Below are 6,000 nucleotides of genomic sequence, written 5' to 3' on the forward strand. Positions count from 1 at the left end.
GGCTTCAGTTCTTTGCATGAGAGACCAACAAAAAACCCCCAAACAGACGCATAGGGTTTGCCGATATCCAACCCCTGGAGCCCATCCAAGATCTAGACCACGGTCATGTTTTTCTTGTGATGGGTGAATGCAATGAATCTTGACATTGTGAACATTACATTCTGCATTACAATACAAAGTTTTATTGTTATTTTTTCCACAGCTTAAGCCAGGAAGAAAGAGAAGCTGAGCTGAAGGAGCAAGGCCATGTTTAAACTTCAGCAGTTTGTTAAGAAAGCTGAGCAACCAACCTGAAAGACCTCTTCTGCCTTGCTGGTGCTTTTAGTTTCCTTTTTCAAACCTATATAGTCACTGAAATTTTTCTTTTTGAGAAGAAACTTTCACAAATGCAGAACAGAACCAGAAATGTGGATTAGAGAGATGAGAGCTGTACTAAACACCACTTTCGAAGAAGGTGCTAACACAGAGAGATTAAATAATCTCACCCTACCAACAGATCAGTAATGATGCTTCACCTTCTACACTAGACCCAGCTTTTCAGGATTGGAACAAATCCGATCTTTTAACTTTTAATGTTTTGATCAGAATCCAAAGCATATGTATCCTTGGGCTCATCACTGAAATGTTCCACCAAATGCTGAAGTCAATATATTCCAATTCAGATTTCAAATAAACTAATCTACATTTTAGACACCAAGTTTGAAAATGGGCTTAACTGCATAAACGTAATTTGTACTCATGAAACCATTTTACCAAGCTGGTCAAGTGCTGCCCAGGACCTTCACGGCTGCAGTTGCTGCAGAAAGAAATGTATCTCCAGCAGAAGTTTAGGAAGCATTGAATATGGGATCTCAAAGAGTTTTCAGTGAAAACTTACTCACAGATCACTTTTGAACAGGAATCCCGTATTACAGTTTAGACAAGAATTAGAAGCTGTTGGGAACAGCCAATCTTATTCCGCTGCTTATAGAGAAGTTTTCTTTTCCCTAGTATTTTGAAAAATACTTTTCCCTAGTATTTTGAAATATATGAATACTTTTCCCTAGTATTTTGAAAATGAGACCTATTAATTCTTCTCTACCCTCAGACCTGGAAAACTAATGACTACTCTCTTTATAAAACCCTTTACTAGCTGGAAAGCCCTCATAATGCACAGCATAACCCAGGAATTTCTATGTTCAGTTAGAACCAAAAGCCATGTAGTTCCAGTTAAGAGTATTGGACACCAGCCTGCTATCTTCATTCTGTTTGGCAGGACCACACATAAACAGGATTTAAATATTTATTTTCACTTCTTCGCCATCTAACGTCAAACATAACAGCCACATGTAGTAGTTAACAACTGTGTTGTAAGATATGAGAAACCCATTGAAAACTGGGGTTTAGATTTAACCCACATACAACACCATTGATCATTGCAAGTCACAAATTATGTTATTTCAGCAGTGGAGCTACTGCCAGCAGAAGGATTAGCAACATCAGTTGTAATGAGCCACTTCATTTTCAAATAACATTTAGAAATTTACAGTGCCTGGAATCGCAATGATTAAATGGATAACAGAGTTGAATATACCGGATATGGATCACTTCTAATTTTCCACTTATATCCAGTAACCCATCATAAACTATCCAAAGTCCTTTGGTCTTCATTTCTCTCACACCAGAATATTTAAACAAAAAAAGATGATCCGTCATTGAAGTTACAGTAGTGGAAAACCAATGAGAGATAAGAAGCTGGCCACAAATTCCCAGACTCAGATGTCCTGTTTCCAATTCTGGCTATGTTGGGGAGAATTAAGAGAAATGCCAATGAAGTGACACAAAAGTGAAAAATTAAACCAGACCTACAGAACATGAATCTATGACTTTTTCTGATTTAGAGAGTCCATACTCACGTATCCAGTTTCACAAAATTCATTATTCCCTATTCCCATGAGTAAAGATTGGTCACATATCTAAGGACCAAGACCTCAGACTAAGAGCACAGATGGTTTAAAAAGAGTTGAAACAGTAATTATCTGAAAAGAGCAGAGATCTAAAGAGAAGTATTGATTTTGATGATTTTTTCTGGTGGAAATGTCAGAATGTTTGCTACATTTCTGCATTATTTACCACAATAAAAACGTTCTAGTGACTAATCCTAACAAAATGTTTTGGTAATATTAAACCAATTTTTTTAAGCTGGCCTGCAGAACACGGTAAATTTGGTGTTTTATTCCAAATGGGAATAATTTCTTCCTCCCACTCAAACTACAGAATTTCTGAAGGAACAGAAGTGCCTCTTTGGTATCTTCTGTACTACATATGGCTACAAGGAGGTCTTTTACATGAGTTTGTAATGTTTCCTTTGCAGTTTGAGCCACTTCAGCAATTACAATGCTATTGTCTCTTTTTCTTTGCTTTTTCAATTTCATGTCAAATCTGCAAATGCAGAAATGCTTCAGAATGGAAGTCAGGAATTCAGCTGCCATACCCTTCCTTCTTCAGTTTTAGTTACACTAAAATTTAGTTACACTAAGTTTATTACCAACATAGCAGTTTGGGTCAGTTTTAATCCAATCCACCTACCATAAGCCGTGACCTCCCCAAACAGGCCAATCCACCTGGAAAAATTAATGCTTCTTTCTTTCCACATTAAAGTAATGACATAAAATAATCAGATGCTGGAATGTGTCTTGGCATGAACAACAAACACAGGCAGCTAGCTTTATTAGCTGTTTCTCTGGAAGAAAGCTCCAAAGACCCTACACATATTTAGTAATGTGCACTGTGAATGACCTCAGATCTTCCAGGCCAGGCCAGGGCAAAAGCTCCTTTAAACATCTTTATAACTCACTTTATACTTTACTTCATTACTAGCAAGGAAGGATGGAAAAACATTCCCATTGCCTGGGAAACTTGTGGAAAGGGGGATGATGTATTGCAAATGGGGACTTGGCATAGCGATGTCTCCCAAAGCGCTGGCCATGGCGCGGGGGTTTTTTTCAGCTGGTAGCATTTAACGGGCCATGCTATTTCAGGGACAGGGAACTGCTTGGGGTCTGTGCAGATGCCTCTGCAGAACTGGAGGGTTTCATGGTTGCTTCTTGATCTTGGAACTGGCAGCTCTTGGGGGGAAAGTACTGATATACCCAGCTCTTGGGATAAGTTACACCTTTGTGGTAAGGTGCTCAGCAGCAATTCATTCTCTGGCAGCAGAATGCTACTGTTGAGCTGCCTCTGGCAATAGCTTGATGGCCTCGTTCATCAGACCCTCGCTGCATTGAAGAAGGGATTGTACATGTGAAGTTAACTGGAGTTACTAAACAGCAAGCACAGAAGCAGGGAGTATCGCAATCGGCAGCTCTTGTGGGAACTATCACCAGCTCTGCTTTCCTTGTGCCAGGAAGCAGTGTGTTGAGAAGCTAACAGAAATCTACAGTATCAGACTCAGGAGGAAAATTTGGTTTGTTCTGTAGCAGGAAAATCCCAAATGAGAGGAATTTACTTCAGTCACCCGCAGGCTTGTATGGTATCTGACCAGGGAGAACTCTATTGTAAACTAGGACAAGATTACAGGAAGGAGGGATGCAGAAACATAAAATGAGAGAAAGATGTTAAATTTGCATATGGTTCATGTGAGAGTGGAAAAAAAAAAACCTGATCCAAAGGTAAATAGAAGAGCTGGGTCACAGTAAGAAAGCAGAGCAACATGTAGACTGAGGTACAGATGAAAGAAAGAGGTGTAAAGCAGAGTTGGCTTTTCTTTGAGGAGCTAGGGTCAGCTGAACTCTATGTTCATCTAAATCAATCACGCTGACCAGGGAGGGCAGATGCCAGCTGGTGCTGCGGTCCTGCAAGAGCAACCCTTGTTGTTCAAAAGGGACATCTGAGACAGGATCTGCTCCTACAGCAGCCATCAGAAACCAGTGGAAACTGCTGTGTGCTCTGCTATGGAGAATCTGAACGGAGTTACAGTCCAATGAGGACTTCAACAATAATACACAAGAAGCTGCACTGCTTCTCAAGCCATTCATCAAACAAGTTTCCGTCACTTGGGCCCCACTCTCTGGCTGACCTGGGATAATTCCTCTGTCAAGACTGGGCACCAATGCCACTGACAAAGCTTGCCTACAAGACCAAGAACGTTTTCTACTGGCTATTGCAATAACAGACAGCTACCAGCTATTTGGAGATGTTTCCAGGCCTAAAGCATTCTGTACCTCTAGATCTCAAAAGTACTTTGCAAAAGCAGTCAAATATTTCTGTTTACACTAAAGATCGACAAGACTGACCCGGTTTCTCCAAGTTCACCCCACAGACCTAAGTACGAGTCCCAGTCCAGTGCTCTGACCAAAAGGAAACATCATCCCTATCTTATATGAGACAGTCTGCTCTTGTTAAAGCATATGCTGAACCACAGATGGCAACTCTAGGGTTGTAGAATAAGGTGTCACTCAGCAAAACAATTCCTTGAAAGACGAAGCACGATGAGGGCTCCTGACATTTCAGAAATGTGCATAAACCTTGAAAGCAAAACACTGTACGGCCTGAACCTTGAAATCTTTTCCCAAAGAAACACCACTGCCAGGGCCTGATGGACAGAGCGCCTTACAAAAGACATAACCCAGTAACTCTACTCGAATGGCATGACTCCCCATGATGTCAGTACAAATAAGAGTAATGACACATCTCATAGTCTCTGGAGGGAGGTTTAGAAGTCTTCTCTTTGAAGACTCCTCATAAGTGAAGCCTCAAAGTTCCATTTTCTCCCCAATTCTCAGTGTGCCACATACACAATATTTTTTAAAAAAATCCAACACTTGCATAAATAAAAATATAAATGGCATCCTGTGTTCTCTCCCACACCCCATTCTTCCTCCCTCCTCTTTCCTCATTGTTTGTTCAACAGGATGTTGGCTTTGCTGCGAGGTACACCAAGCCATCTGTCAAAAACATGGAAACAGTTAACAACGCGCGCGCACACACACAGAGGCTGGAACGACATGTTACGGAGCCTATTTAAGGTCAGAATCATAGACTGTGCTTTCGGAGAGCAATCCAAGCCCCAAAGCTGCGTCTGCAGCAAGCCAAATTATAGCTTTTCCCTTTTTACAGAGGGAATGGCACTTTGCTTAAGTGGTAGCTCATCTGGGATACACCAGAGCTGACAGGACAGCATTTTGGGAAGAGTGGACTCCTTGCAGGAAGATCTGTACATACTGAAGTAGTTGAAGAAGAACTGAACTCAGAAATAGCATCCTTATAAATATATGAAGGTACAAGGGAATGGGAGTGACAGAGGAACACTTTTGGAAGTGTTTCTACTGGAAATAAAGAATAATAAATTATTAAAGATTTTTAAACTTCAGTGACCTTTTTAAAACCTCCCTCCTGAAGTTAGACCAGCTCTTCATACAGTACTGCTCTAGGCCAATTGTTTGGCTGTTGCCTGTGAACATGAGGGGTACATAACAGATCCTGAACTGGCCTCAGGATGGGGAAGACAGATCTGCCCAATTTCAAAATGAGTGGTTTGAAGCTGCATCTTGATTCACTAGACCCTCCAAAGGAAGGGGGAAGGGAAAAATACCTTATTCAGAATTGGAATCTTGCATTAGCTTGATTTGCTTGGCAGAACTTCCAGCAACTTTTCAATCCCAGGCTGAAATATCGTTATCTAGAAAGGGACCAGTAGGTCACTCTGCAGCTTTCTCGTCCTTGCCCCTGCTGAGGCCATCCAACAGAGCTGCCAGGTAGCAATAGCTACAGAAGCATTTGTTCTTCCGCCTTTTCAGAAAAAAAGTGACCCTCCACACACACTTGTTCAGTGGTGGGAGAGAAGAGCCAGATGGCTGGACCTGAGCAACACACTTGACACTGGAGGTGGAGATCTAGAGGTGAAAGGTTCCATAAACCGATTACCAGGAAAACACACAACTGGAAACAAATGCTAATAAAAATTGCAACATTCAGAGATCAAACGCCTTAAATCATCACGTTTCTTTAATTTAAAAATGT

Source organism: Athene noctua, chromosome 17 (assembly GCF_965140245.1).
Source record: "Athene noctua chromosome 17, bAthNoc1.hap1.1, whole genome shotgun sequence".
In the NCBI taxonomy this organism is placed as follows: Eukaryota; Metazoa; Chordata; class Aves; order Strigiformes; family Strigidae; genus Athene; species Athene noctua.